This window comes from Anopheles gambiae, chromosome X (assembly GCF_943734735.2).
Source record: "Anopheles gambiae chromosome X, idAnoGambNW_F1_1, whole genome shotgun sequence".
NCBI classification, from domain to species: domain Eukaryota; kingdom Metazoa; phylum Arthropoda; class Insecta; order Diptera; family Culicidae; genus Anopheles; species Anopheles gambiae.
Window position 1 is genome coordinate 17954229 of NC_064600.1, and position 16195 is coordinate 17970423.

The window sequence follows — 16195 nt, forward strand, 5'->3', positions numbered from 1 at the left end:
TACTAAAGTGCGTCACAAATGCATCTCCTCGCATCCCTCTCTCTCTTTCTCATTCCCAGAAATCGCTTATTTTTTCCCCTTCACAGTTCCCATCGAGTCCACTCGGAACCGTACATATCTTGCTACGCGTTTTATCCCTCCCACCCGCTTCACCGTGGCCATTCATTGTCCAACGTTTATCTCTCTTTGCCTTTCACGCTACCGACGAAAAGGGCGGCTGCCCGAATGGATTTCTCACCCATTGGTAAATTACAGTTTTCTACAGCGTCGGTCGGGCAGTGCTGTGCACACTCTGACTCAACTTCGGATCGATAATGGACAGTGCAGAAGAAAAAAAACATCATCATCATAAAGCAAAAAAAAGCGTAGTAGAGCTGCCGCCATCGCCACTAGATTTTACGCGCGAAAAAGAAAATAAATAAAAACGCACCAAAGCAACGAAAGCGATGTGTGCGTGTGTGTGATTGTATCTCGTGGGGAGGGGGGTGGGGGGAGGAGCTGCCTGCCGCCCACATAATCTTGGTTGGCGAGCAACAACGGGCTGTAAATTTACATCTCGCACTTTTGTGTTGGTCGGGTTTTTTGGGAAGACGAGCTGAGAGAATTTTATTCGCAATTCGCACCGGATATGTGATCTGTTTTAGGAGCTTTTGTTGTTGTTGTTGTTGTTTCCGCGCCCTGAAAACCCGCTGTGTGCAGCTGTGTGCATGCAGCTATGCAGCGTGTGCGGGAAAAACGAAGAGCAAGGAAAAACTCATGCATGTCACTGAGAAAACGAGCTTGAGAGAGTCAGAAAGAGATAGAGAGAAAGAGAGACAGACAAAGGGAGAGAGGCGAGAGAGCGGATCAAATCTTGGTACGGTTTGGTTTCCGGTTTGGTGTGTGTGTGTGTTCGGCTCGGACGGGTTTTGCACGGACACTTACAGTGTAAACATTGAAAATGATAATTATTTCCAAGTGGCGCCGACAGCTACCAACAAAGAGGGAAAGAGTTGGCGGTGGTGTTGGTGGTTGCACTCGGCATTGCTTAATTATGAACCAAAACGTGGTTGGAATAGTAAACTGCAAGAACGTGCCCTGCCTGTATTGAGCAGGTGAAAATAGTTAAACAGCACCAAAACCAACAACAAAAATAGTCGACTATTCCCCTTACCTTGCACTTCCGCCCTCTGCCACCCCCAAAAAAACAGACGGAGAATGAACTGTTTTGCAATTGTGGCATTAAAATCTGTTGTGGCCCACAGCGCCAGCGGTCAATTTAATGGTCAACGCGAACCACAGCATTGATCTGTCCATCATTGTTCACACTGTGCGTGTAAAAAAGGATACGCGCGTGGTGCTGTCCACCTCAAACTTGCGCACGCCAGAAGAGCCACCCGCCCGGTTGAAAAAAAAGTGTGAATAAAATTTAAATAATTAAAAAAAAAACTCGATATCGACACGTTCCACCCGCCTGGCGTGTACGGCGGTGCGCCGACTGGAAAAGCGCCAAGGTTTTCACCCACCCGGCACTAAAACGTGCTGAACGTTGCAAATGGGAGATTACTGTCTTTGTTTTTTTTTTTATTTCGTTTTTCTGCGCGCGCTAGCCCCCGGTCCTTCGCAATCGCGGCGGAAATGGATGCTAGTAGCCGCCCGCTATTACGGAGTGCGCGGTTTTCCCGAGTGGAAAAAAATCGATCGCGCAAAGCTCGCCGTTTCGTTGGTAGAGAGAGCGCGGTTAGTTTTTTTTTGTATTTGCTTTTTTGTTTTTATGCCTTGCGACGGCCTGCACGGTCTCTGGAGCAGAGCCGGAAGCCACAGGTGAAAAATGGCGAAAGGACGTGAAAAAGTGTTGACAATGAGTGGGAAATTGATTGAGTGCATTTTTCCGGTTCCTTCCCTCACGCCAAGCACCCCGTGTTTTCTTTTCGAGCAGCCTTTATTCGTCGTCCCCGTTGGCTCTAGTCCTGGTGCGAGTCTGTGGTACGTACTGGTCTTGGCCGCAATTCCCATCCACCAGCGTTTGCGTAAGGCTTCAGCTTCAACAGCCTTGGCCTTGGGGCGTAATGGTATCATATTTGCAGCGACGCAGCAGCGAATGATGAAGGATTCGGTCCGGTTTCCATCTTGTCGGACCGAGCATGCAAATGCATCCGCCCAACGCCCGTAGAGATCCTTTTCCGCCAGGCTTTATCGGATCAACACAACACGGGTACTTTTGTGCGTGTGTGTGTGTGTGTGTGATAAATTGATTGTGCAGCAGCCCAGAGGTGATCATATTCTATAGACACTTTTAGCATCGCTTGCTGCGTGCGTCCCACGTCTTTTTTCCCACATTTTGAATGACGGTTTGTATGATGCACTGAGAGTAAGCGATACAGGGGTTTGACGATTGTATCAACATTTTCAGCGAGTTGTTGCTTTGCTCGAGCATATCATTACTCATTCAGCGAGATATTGAATTGTACGAAAACAGGCGTTAACATGTTCAGTGTTGCTATTGAACTGTCCCTTGTTTTGCTTACACCCTGTGAAACCTGTGATAAACAAAAAATCTCGCTGAAAAAGTCTATTATATGGTGGAAAAAAGCAACAATAACAGCTCGCTGAACATGACAATATAATAATCGCAAACCCTGCAATCATCAATAACTCTTCAAGGGGCCATCCATAAATTCCGTAACGTTCGTAAGGGTGGGGAAAGTATCCATACCAGCATTGAACGGCTTTGAAAGCGATTAGAAGGTTTGTCATGGTCTTAATCGCCTAAGAAGGCGGATGATGATTTCAATCAAGAGTTTCGTGACTGTCTCCCATGGGTGACTTCCCCATGAATATAACTGCCAAACAGAGATTTTTTTCATTGAAACATATCAATGGCATTTAATTACTGCTAAATGCACCTCTGATCGCCTTCAATTCGCCGGTGATTGCAGAGCGATTTGAAGATATTTGACGAAAGTTTGCTGGTAGTTACGTTTGAACAAAGATCAGATAGGCATCAGTATTTCAGCTGGACGTCAAATGTTTACTTACAGTTGAACAATATTGAAAGCTGCTTAAAATGTTCATTTGGGCTCTAAAACGGTGTATCAAACAGACAATACAATTCTACAAAAACATTTGTGTATACATAGTAGTTAAAGTTTCCGGATGCAAAAATCAATGTTCGTGAAATAGCAGCGAGCAGCGAGTCTACGATGAATAAAATGGTTTCAAGACGTACAATTGTTTATACACAATAATTGTTGTTGTGACAGTAACAGTTGTGAAACTGTTTTATATGGAGTTTCACACTTAGCGGCTGACTAGCCTCAGATTATCAGCGTAGATTATTCAGCCTAAAAAATATGAAAACAAACGCCAATTCGTCGCGGGGACGATCAGGATAGCTCATGAAGGATTGAATTTGCTTGCTGAAGGATATAAGGAGGAAAAAATTGTGCAAGAAAGGTTAAAATTGTTTGGATGGACATTTTAAGTTTAATTAAAGATAATTTCAAATAGAAAATGGAAAACAAAACAATTTTAAAATGCATCTTTTTTGTATACAAGTAGTGAAATCCAATATGGCCGACCGTAACTGTCAATTGGATACAACCCGGATGATGAAGACTGTTCCACTGACAGGCCGCAAATTTCAGCTTGCTGGACAGGAAAGATCGGAAGAACTGCCGTTCAGCTCTTTAAAATTAACGAACTGGGTCGTTCAAGCTCTTCAAACATTTCAAGAAAGATATTCAAAACTCTATTCCTTAGTTAAACCATCTTAAGCACCAATGTTGTAATTTTTTCGTTATAATAAAAAATAAAAAAATACAGATTTTGAACATGTTTAGATCTCGAGTGGCGAGTTGGTAAATGATAAATGTTGACGAAAGCTCATCTGTTCCTTAAAATGCTAAGATAGCAATAGATAATTAGATAACTTTGAGGAGAATTGTTAAGCTTTTATTTTATTTACATTACGTACTTGATGGATGTTATCTAATTCTATCCATGCGTCGCTGTGACGTCGTAGGAAATAGTAATGCATTCACGAAAGTTTTCCAATCTGGTAAAATCGTATTTAGCGATTTAACGAAACAAAAAAGATTGTAACAATAACAGACCCTGAAGCTGATAATGAGGAAAATATAATATTATACTGTAACACTACTGTTCCAGCCCACTGAGTATGTACATACACACACAAACACAAGCCAAGAAGCATTGAGAGAACTTTCTTTGCAAACGCTGATTTACATGATCCACACAAACCGAAGGCATGACATCACGCTACCCATGAGAAGGGGGTTGAAAGGTGAATCATTTTCAGCACTTTTCTCTCTTTCTCTCTCGGTGTAGTGATTCTGCCCGTCCTGTCAAGCAACCGTCACAAAAAGGACACAGCGCAGTGCATGATCATAACGCTCCTATTGATGTCCAATGGAAAATTAATGCAAATTGCTTCACGCTAATATTCTCAGGTAAAATAAAAGGAGGTGTAGGAACGGGCGAGGAAAGTGTACAGCAAGTAATAAAACACAATTATGACTGCACAAAGTGCGCTATAAATGGGACGCCACCGACGATGGACGATGGTTCGATCAAAGGTGTAAAGTGGAGAACTTAAAACACCCATTAGCATTGTTTGCCGCAAGTTCCGTTCCTTGTTCGTGTGTGTGTGTGTTGTGTGAGTCTCCCTCTTTCTTTCTCTCTTTCTTTTTATCTATGTTTCCCTTCTCTCCATTGCATTCGAAAGACTAGTGAGCCCTGAGGGCAGTAGTGGGGTCCCTTGCAGGCACTGAAAACTGCAAAACGTTTTCCACCGGGGGTAAAGAGAAGGTGAAAGGCATACGAGGCCTGTTTGTATGTGTGCAATTTGGAAAAAAAAGCCGGCAAAGCGTGAAGCGCATCGGAAGCGGTCCACGGTTGCTTGGGTTCAGGTAATAAAGAAAAAGAAATTGATTCCAAAAAGTGTGCAGACACACTCACACTGCCACACATACCCGATTAAAATTGAAAGCCAACACTTCTTACCCTCCCTTCTCTTCCTGTGTTTGCTTTCCAATTGAAGGGGTTTGTTTTCATCCCAATGAGGGTTTGCGCCTTCCCGGAGAGCGGTCGAAACCGTTGGCGAGAAGAAGGGAGGCAGCGTGATGATTAGATAATGTTTCGCTAAAAGCCGCGAAAAGATGCTTGGCAAGAGAAAAGCAGCCAGCTAGTGGTGTGTGTATGTGTTTTTTGTATGCCCTTCCTCGCTTTCTCTTTTTTGCATTTTTATTAGCCTTTTTGTTTTTGTTTCTAACATTATCCCTTTCGTTGCTTTGGCAGATGGAATAGATACGCAGCGCGACAGACTGCTTGAGCTCATTGAATAATCATATTATCTTCCCAATCCCCCTCCCTCCCCCAATCAAATATACAGCACAATATGGTACATAGCCTCTGCGAATGCAACGCTTTGAAATCTCCCGCATGAATCTGGTTCGAAGGACTAAAAGTGAAAACAAACTGTGTAAGTGGAGACGGAGGCAGTTGCTCCCATAGACCGTTCTGCGTAGTTTCTTCCTACCTTCTCCGCCGCTCATTTACGTCAAATTACGTCATCTCCTTCAACTCCCCCTCCCACCCCCGCTCACAGTGCCTTTTTCTATTATTTGAGCTTGTAGGAACTGCAAAAATCAACCTTCAGTTTCCTTTTAAAAATAGGCTGCATCGTTACTAATGAATCAGAATGCCTTCACCTGTGCAACCCACCCTCTCTCCCTGTCTGTGGTTGTCCTTTGTTGTTGCAAATCGATTCCTTCGAATGCTATTTCGGGGTTCGCTTTGCTGACCTGCACCAACCATCCTGCACCCACGCCCGTGGGTGGGTGGAAGGGACAAAACTCGAGCAATGCTGCATCCGATTTTCATCAGCTTTGACATCGGAGATGCAGCAACCCGTTTCGCCCACGCTTGGGTACGAGTTTCCGATTATTCTGACCCCCAAACACTCTGCCCTACCTCTTTCTCTGTTGTCGCTTCTTCCCGCTTGCCGACCGGAAGAACGAGCAGTGTAGTATTTGTGTGTACACTAGTGATGCGCGTTGCGTTCCGAACCTGCCAGGTGTGATCCGTTCCTGCATAGCATCGAAGACCACGATTCTTCAATGAACCCCAGGAAGTTCAATCTGAACCTGTTGTTCTCACTGTGGTAAGATGATGATGATAAGCCCCACCTCTTACCCCGGCACAGGTTTGAGAAGTATCTATAAGACAATTTTATTCTAAAAGGCAGAGGCGAATTTTCCTATAAGCGGAATGAGCGGCCGCAGGACACCAAGCTCAACCTCCCCATATTAGTTCCCTTTTATATGCGATTGCATTTTTTCATTCATGCATACTAACATACTAACGAAAAACTAAATCTTTCAAAAAAAGTACATACTTACGAGCAAGTATGTGAAATGTGTTGATAATGCTTATAGCAATCAAAATGTATTAATGACTTTGAAGAAAATTGTTGAAGACATTGACTAATTCGACATACCTTCTCACTCTTCCTTATTAGCTTATATTAGGTTTTATACCTCTCATGACGATAAAGCATCAAGTTTTCTGCTGCTGAGCCGTTTAATTTAAAATTTTAAAGAGTTTTGTCGATGATATCGATGGCAAGGACGACAAGTCTAAACAAGAATACAAGTACACAATAATTAAAGTGGTACACTTAGATTTCAAGCTATTTTTTGTACCTGTGAAACAGGAAATCACACAAACTTGTCATTAAACCTCTCATAAACATGATTGAGCAAAGAAATTCGGTACAAATACAACCAAAAAACAAATGAATAAAATAATGTTTTCATGCTAGGATTTCAAAATTCACCTCTCAGGTTTACTAGGCTTACTAACTCTCTCTATTCTGAGACCTCCAATATGAAAAATCCCTTTTATTCCCCTTCATTTTCAGTACATTTTTGTCCCTCTATTTTGGTATGTAATCCGTATCCCTCTTATTTGTGTATGGTGTTACCATTGTTATTGCATGATGTATGGTCCCATCTACAATCGTCTTCGCAGTTTCATATAGCACTAGTCAAGGTTTCATACTAAATTTTCTATGTCTAGCTTTTATGAACTTTTCTTCCACTTTCATACTCCTATTTAACAATCCCTCTTATTTTACAGTACCATCGGCTCTTTGACAGTCTCATTGGCCCAGAAATCGCAATCAGCTCCAGAATCGGAATCAGAATTGGCTCCGGAATTAGAGTCAGTTCTTGAATTTAAATCAGACATTTTAGAAACGAAATCAGTTCCGGAATCTAAATGGGAATGGATCAAGTGAATTTGGGGGGTTTTTTTTTGCTATCCACACAATCGTAGCTGCATTAGACCCAAACGACTATTCTCTTGGAGATATTGAAATACCATTTTGATTGCGGAGCCGATTCTGATTGCAGAGCTGACTCTAATTCCGGAGCCGATTCCGATTCCAGAGTCGATTCCAATTCTGAAACAGATTCCGGAATCGATTCCACAGAAATTTGGAGCTAGTTGGAATTGATTCCGACCAAAACTTCAATTGTTTCGATCACTAATATACATAGCAAGCAGGCAGTCTGAACCTGCTTCTCTCAGCGTTTTTTTTCGACTCGATTCATTTAGAACACGAATCAGTCGTTCTCTTCTCTTTTACTTATTTTAGGGAAGAAAATACTTACTCATATTATTTATGTGATTGATAACAACGCATGACCTACTCTCCCACTGACACAGACAACGGTATAACACCTACGCCATCAGCTTAGAAAAGGAACAGTTTCCTATCCTTAACACTAGAACCGCCGATGGGACTTTTTTGTCCCATCGCACTCGAAAAAGGGGTGTTATTCCGCTTGCCGTCGTGACAAACCATTGAAATTTTCTGACTTTTATTTATTTTGAACTATCTTTCGAATGCGCTAATAAAAATAATTGTATTCCATATGGTTCTTTAAAAAAAACATTTTTATCCTAGAACCGCCATATGGGACATTTTTGTCCCATAAGCAAATTTAATTGTGATGGCTGGCATCCCTGCTGTCAACGAGTGAGGGGTGTGTTTCTGCAAGTCTGACAGCACTGGCGTGTACGCATTTTGTGACAAGATATGTCAACACGAATAGAACAATAGAAGTGCGCGAAAGTATTTAACTGCATACGTGCTTTTACTCTTGCTTACTACGTGCTTATGTTTTCGCTATATTCAATCGTCTAGTCCATAAAAGCATTCTACCGTACACTCTAGCACAATTTTATTAGTAGCACTGGTTCGTCGTCTTAAAAAGATTTATTATACCTAATTATGGAGTTTATTAATTATTTTATCACATGAAACCCTTAGGAAATAATAAACATGTCTAAATATGTACACATAACGAATGAGACAAAATTGTCCCATATGGCGGTTTTAGTAAGGTTGAAAAGTCCGGCGGTTCTAGTGTTAAGGAAAAGTGCACTACCGGACGATATTGGACGCTCCCGTAGTGCATTGTTTAGTCAAAATAAAAAAAATGCGTAGCACAAGCTTTCCGATTCCTAATAGAGCTTCCTTATTAAATTATAAACATTTCGATTATATATTTACTGTAAAGTGAGTTACTTAAGACATGTATATGCTCATAGAAGTAGAATAGTTTTGCTCATTCACTAAACTATTATTTATCTTTGTTTGTATTGGGCATACAAATTCAATGATATTGCACATCACAAAATACCCACAAGAAGATTTTAATATTTTAGAATTTTAGAATATTTTAAAGTGACCCGTATATAAAAGAAGCCACTAAAAAGCGTAACCAGGGAGATTATTTGGACCCTGAGATTCGTAGTTTTTTTTTTAGTTCTTTACACACAGGTTCGTTCCAACCTGTTCCCAACACTAGTGCACACCGTGCATGCATCGCTTATTGCCCCATCTCTCGTCTTTGTTGTTACACTAACGAGAGATCGGAATAAAACATCTGCACACATACGCACAAACACACACACACACAATGGACATCAACATGTGTGTTGAATGTTGGAACTAAGAAGAAATTTCATCAACTCATAAACAGGTATGCTCGAAAAAAAGTCCCAATCGGGGGCGATAATTGGGTGGGTGTGGCATTTGCAACAGCATTGAATACGGGAACACACGTATGTATCATATCTGAGCAGGCTCTTTTTGAGCAAAGTAAAAGTTTCCCGCTGCTTGCTGCCAGGATATGTTGCAAACAGTGAGCGCTTTCAACGCTCCCTCCTGACACGCGGTTTCCATGGAGTTCTCTACCTACCCACCCATCATGGTTGCTGACCTTGGATCAAATCAAACCATGAGATAGCGAGACGACAGCATCACACACACACATACACCCAGTAGCAATAGTAACAATAAAACAGAGAACAGAACTAGCAAAGCATGGTAAAAGCTATGGGAATGTGGGCTTGGAAGCGCACACTAATGCGTTTCCTGGTTGATCCTGGTAGAGAACAGAAGAGGAACAACTCGGCTCTATGTCACTGCTGCTTTAGCGAGAAATGGGACAGGCCTTCCGACATCCAGTCCCTAACAGCGGCGATAATCGCCACACTCACACGTGTATCCTTTGCGATTTATTTTTATTTCCGTCTCGGCATTCGGTATGTTTCATTTATTTCACTAAACCGCTTTGCCTCCTAAACCCTCTCTCTCTCCCTCTCTCTCACACCACTCCCGTTTTTCTCAATCATTGAGGATGATGAGGAGTTGACCGTGAAAATCCCCAGACCCGATAACGGACGGTAGTGTTTCTCTGATTTTAAAATGACCGATAACAAGCTGGCGTTAACCGACACACGCCCGGGTATCGAAACGTGTCAGTTAGACGAAAGGCGTCATGGGGTTATAAAGTCTCTACCACGCGAATCCTAACTCCCACCCCACGGTCGGAGGAAGCTTAGTGATTTGTTAGTTTTAGCCGAGCCAATTAGTACCGGAGGCAACAACACACTGGGTACATTTGCGGGTGATTTGGAGCGCACAGCAAATACTTCATCACAATGCTGATCGGCGGGGGTCGGCGCCCGGCAAAAGGTGTCACCGCTAGTTAGTGCACAGTTCGCCGGCCAGGGAACAGCAGCAAAGCGACAAAAAAAAACAAACAAACAAAATCAAAAAGGAATGAAAAGCACACACACAACACAATAAAAGCGCGCGTGCGGGCAGAAAGGAGGGGCACAGGTCAGCGGGACAAGGCGAGGATCGAGTCAGTGCCGGCCTGACCGTGAATATTGTGTTCACCCCGCGATGGTACCAAAGCGGCAAACTTTTGTCGCGCAAACACCCGGTTGCGAAGGTTGCAGGGGCCGTGGCCGTGAAATGTGATCAACAAAACCCAACAAACAAACAGAGGGTGCGCGGAGGGGTTGGGGGTGTATGCTCGGTAACAAAAAAAAGTTATCGGAAATCTATCGACCCCGGGCGGCGACAGCACCGGCTCAAAACTACTGATAATTACCGACCGGAGCGAAAATGCCATTTGCCCGTTCGATGCCTGCTGGCACGGACAGAACTTTTCATGCCATCATACGGGGTCAGGTCACGGATTTTGCAATCAGCTACCACGGGGAAAGTTTGAAGCCGAACACTGCCGTGCCGTGATGGGAATCGTGCAGCAGCGCGGAAAATGCGCAACAACGAATCCAACGAATAGAAAAAGCAAATCTATCTGTCGCTTCGCTGCTAGTTTTCAGGATCGTGACATTTCTGACGGTGTCTTGGCTTGCTGGAAAAATTGTAGCATCACAAGCAACACTTTTTTTCGTTTCTGCTCATACTGCTGGCTTACAAAAGTGTGAATGCGCTGTGTGTGTGTGTGTGTGTGTGTGTGTGTGTGTGTGTGTGTGTGTGTGTGTGTGTGTGTGTGTGTGTGTGTGTGTGTGTGTGTGTTAGATTCCACCGATTCCGATTGTTCGGTCTGGTAAGCAACTCACCAAGGCGAAGCCGAACCTCACCAGGGTGCTGCTTTGTGAAATGTGATCGTAATCGGCAGAACTTTTCCGGCAGCTCGACGCTACCCCCGGCTGGCCACGACTGAAACACTATATTCGCCTCGTGTGTGGATGATGCACAAAAAAAAAAGCTGCAGCCAACCAATATGCGGCTTCACGGCTGGAGCGGCTTAGTCACTTGGCTGGGATTACATTACATTACATTTGCGAGGGCAATGGGTGTGTAACAGACAGTTAGATTGTGTGAACTGTTCGCATTTAGTGCGTTTGCATGACATAATTTTAGCAGATCGTCAACGATATTTCAATCGTTTTTTCTTCCAATTGACACTGTTAAAACATGGTTTGCTACCATCTTCTAAGTCCACCCAGATCCGGGCATACGATGATGATATAGGCATCATTTGGTTTGCGGCTTTCCTATGCAGCTGATGCCAAGGGATTTGTTCATTTATTTAATAACTCATCCACTGTTGCAGATAATCAAACTGATGATTTCAAACCCAAAAAAAAACCAAACTGATGATTTCAAGATTTCACCTATCTAGAGTCAAAGGTCAGCACCGACAGAGCAAGGAAGCTGAGCTGCGCTAAAGGATGCTGACTGCCAACTGGTAATTCTAAAGCCTGAAAAATCAGCTTGAAATCAAATCAGGTCGAAGTCTATAGGGACTATATAGCACCTATAAAGCACCGGTACTCACATTCTGAGACATGGACACTGTCCAGATGTGACGAAACCCTGTTCGCCGCGTTCGAGAGGAAAATGCTCAGAAGGACCCTTGACCCCGTATGTATGGAAGGACAATGGTGGAGCCGGTATAACGACGAGCTATACGACATGTACTTACTATCATGCAGCGCAGTGTTGGGTTTAATGAGTCTTTTGTGGATATGCATTCATATGAATCTTCAGCGATGGTTTTGATTCTCGAATCGACTCTTCAAAAATTCTTGGATCGCCAAGCATTCATGAATCTCGAAAGTTTGATTAATTTCGAGGCATTCATGAATCTCGAAACATAAATGAATCTTCAAAGATTCATGAATCTGAAAGATTCATAAATTCATTAAAGTTCATATATCTCCAAGGGAGTCATATCATACATATCTATTTGATTTTCAAATTATTGAATATGCGCGAACCCACGTAACAACATGCCCCTCGTGGGCTCTAGCCACGCATGATCCGTCTTCCCGTAACAAAACAAACTATCCGGCTGCGTGGTACTTGCCAATAAATATCGAAAGCCTGTATAGGCTGGGATGACCCCGAAGATTTCTACGCCAAGAAGAAGAATAATGAGAAACTCAAGCTCTATGAATCTTTGGAGATGTATGAATCCCTAGAGATTAGTGTATCTTTCGAGAAATATGAATCTTTTGATATTCTTAGGAAATCTTAGGAAATTCATGAATCTTTGCAGTCGAGATTCCGATTCATTTAAACATTTCAAAGATTCATTCAGATTCGTGAGATACTTCGATTTCTGCCATGGCCTATGTAATGTTACGCATTAATATTACCATCCCTTTGGTAATATTGGCTGCTGTAGTGGAACGTCATTATTTGATTTGAAAATCTTGTGAACATAATGGTTAATGTAAATGGTTTTTTTCAAATCATCAGTTAGGACACAGTGCCCGTTGATTTAAACAAATAATAATAATAATGATGAATCTGAATCAGATTTACCTAACATCTAGTGCAGCGTATCAAGCTTGCCAGGCTCTGGTGAGCTGGCCATGTAGTACGCATGGAAACGGACGAATCAGCCCGTAAAATGCTTTTAAACCGTCCAAAAGGACAGAGGGGGCGTGGTAGACCCATTTCGAGGTGGCAAGATGGCTTGGAGGTGTTCGCCATTAAGGTCAGGAAAGAGGATTGGCAGATGAAGGCGCCATACCGTGAGCGGTTTCGGACAATCCTGGGCCTCAGGCCTCAGTTTAGGGTGCAACACCACTATGATCCATGAACGTACCGTAACATATAAGGTACCCGAATAATGTTTTATTATAAACTGTTGCTAAATCAAGCTTTACTTCCATCAATGATTGCTTTGATAATTTAAGATACCATCCTTGACCTTGAATTAGAAAACTCCTAAGATTTTAACAACTTCAGCAAAACATCTTAAAAAATTGATTTAGAAAATCCGTCTAATGAAGTTCTAATTGTTTATCCATTTCACCGTTAGTCAGTACTTCGTTGTTTGGGGATCGCACCTCACACGCATCCTTGGTACATCACACGTACCACCACCATATCCATCGCAAGCTTTGCTGTGACCAACTGTCTCTACCGTCGACTCGCCGTTATTAGCCATGATTAATTCGCTGCTCTACTCCTTTCATACTTTCCAGTACAGCATTACCGTTACACATGTGTGAAAAAGGCATCAGAATTAAATATCCAAATAGCCTTACGCACTACTGACGAGTGTGCCAAAAATGTAGAACTCTCAATAGATTCGTACTATCTGTCCTTCTCAACTTTGTGTCGACGTGACACAGTGTCCCATTTGTAGCATTTCAAATTGCCATCTCACAGTGCACTCACAGCATCCCAGGATCCCTTATAGATCGGCAGCATTTTGGTTGCAAATGCCCATGACGAATAATTTTCGCTCCCTCACAAACGCTCCAAAGCGGGCAGCGTCAAACCTCCGCTTCCTGAATAATTTTACAGTTCCTTAGCTTCCATAACCCAAAACGAAACTGTAGTCCGGTATTATGTATTCTGCAAAAAAACGGTTCTCTCACATGCACTAATTGTACTATGGCAATAATGTTTTATTACAAACTGTTTCTAAATCCAGCTTTACTTAAATCAATGATTACTCTAATAATCTTACAGTTTCATTTGCAGAATATCGTGAAAAGACGAGTCCGAATTCTACGATGTGTAGTTTTCTGAACTATGTGTATTGTTATCAAATCTACTTCACTATATTTTATGAGAGAGTGTTCTTTCAATCTCAAATCTCGAATTCAAAGAAGTTGAATTAGAAGAGTTGCACTTAATTCTATCCACAATATTAGCTATAGCCAGCTTTTTCCCCAAAAAAAAAAAAAGAAAAGTCACTTCCAACCTGATGATCTCGAAGGAATCTGTGAGGTTCGCTAAGCGTCGCAGTAAATTCCAGCGATCATATTATTGCCGCGGAACCTGACATCATCTTAGTCACCTGAAGCTTCACTCCAGCCTGACGTTCATCTCTGAGGAATTTGTGAGGTTCGATTCGACAAGAGCGTCGCAGTTCATTGCAGCGTGAACGTCATATAGCCGCGTTGGCTGACTTCATCTCATAGTCACAAGCTAGCCACAGACATGTTCTAGCATGTCCAGGAGCATGTCTCTACACGTGTATATCAACCTTCTGGACCGAATGCCTACCTTCCACAGCGTTGTTACATGTGCATCGTTATTCAATCATTCTACAAAAAAAAACCTCCCAACCAGCATCCCATCCCAGCCACAGCAATCATGGGAGTAAAGATTTACAGCTTTGCTTGCTGTGTTTTCGTTGTCGTTATTGTTGTTGTTGTAGTGTGCGCTTACAGAATGTTAGAGATGGGTGACAAGGTGTGCCCAGCATCCCTCCTCCAAGCAGTGTTGGAGAGCACCGCTGGTTAATTGGTTTGGAGACACGTGTGTGTGTATGTGTGTGTGTGTGTGTGTGTGTGTGAGTGTGTGTGAGTGTGTGTGTGAGTGACAAGTGTGATGACTCAGACACATCCGGGCCAGCCCTCTCCCGCTTTGCTCTGTACACCTTCCTGCCTGTGAACCACTTTGTTACAAGCTTTGACAGCGATTTGATCGACGGTTTGATTGGTGAATAATTTTCGTACGAAGAAAATTTGTCATCGTCCCTCCGCACCAGGGCAGCTGATGGCACTGAATGAGTTTGTGTGTGTGTGTGTTTTTTTTGTGTTTGTTTCATTCTTTAGCTTTGCCAACTATGCACTTTCTTCTGCTTCGGTTGATTGGTGGTGGTGGTGGTGGTGGTGCGAACTGTGCTAGATCCATTTGCCTGGAAGGGAAACTAATGGAACGGCCAAACATAGGGGCGAAGGGAGGAGGTGGGTAGAGTACAGGTGAGAGGTTATGGCTTGGGGGGCGGTAATGTAAACTAACAAATATAATGAAGACACATGCACATATGAGCGAGAAGGTGGAGCTCAGCGAGCATTCGGATGCAGCGGCAGGCGACGAACTTGGACGAACGAGTTTTGTGCGATAATCGGGGACAGGAAGGAGAATGCTGGATGGCCAGTGGAGGTTGATTGGAGCATAAGGTCGATAATGTGTGTTGTTTGCATTACCATACATGCACACACACACACACACATACACAGTAAATGGCAATTTACGAGTGACGCTAGATATTCGCTTTGCCATGGATTTTGCCACGGTCACGGTCAATCGGTATGTGTGTGTGGGTAGGTATGTATAGTGAGGTAGGTAGTGTAGAAGAGGCCCCGGATATGCCATCTCGTCATCTTGCATGGTACATTAGAACCGACAGCATTAACTGCTAATCCCTTGCCTGCCAACTCTCCTTTCTTTCTGGAGGATATAATTTTTTTATCAGCTCCACACGTTTGCTTCCCTTAAAAATTACTCTTCCCTCTCCCCAAACAACAGTCCCTAAGTTTATCTGTGGTAACCATGGACGAATTTAAGTGTATGCGTGTGTGTGTGCAAGCTTGATTGCTTATTGGAGCGTTTTCGAGATTCGAGACAAGATTGAAGCCATTTTTCGATTTGCGACACTTGCGTTTACTATTTTGTTTTTTTTGCGTATCCTGATTCCTAACCTGATTACTTTTGTGGTGGTGAAGGAGGAGGGGGAGGTGATGGGTTTTGTGGTATGATGAAAATATGGATGCTTGATCGCTTGCGTTGCTTTGAGAATGTTTATAAATCGTTAGTTATGATCGACATTTAAAACATCCCATGTTGAAGAGCATTACTCACTAGACGGAGTTTAGGTACTCAGTCTGGAGGTACTGCTGATTTGTCATAAATTGATTTTGCCAATGCCAGACTTTTTGCAATTTTGCAGGTTTGTTTGAGATGTAAATCATGCAAAGCTAGTTACTTTTAATTCGCGCAACACATCCAACCAACAATTACGTCAAAGTCCCCCTTAATGGGGGCATGTCCATTTGGTACCTAACGAGCAGGACAGGCGCTATTCTTATTATAATTGCCTAACCATCT

At 42.9% G+C, this 16195-nt stretch overlaps 1 protein-coding gene across 12 annotated transcripts in view; it reads right to left on the reverse strand.

Annotated features, from left to right (window-relative positions):
* LOC1270418 (guanine nucleotide-releasing factor 2) overlaps positions 1 to 16195 on the reverse strand; it is a 53271-nt gene that overhangs the window by 33050 nt on the left and 4026 nt on the right. The window lies entirely within an intron of this gene.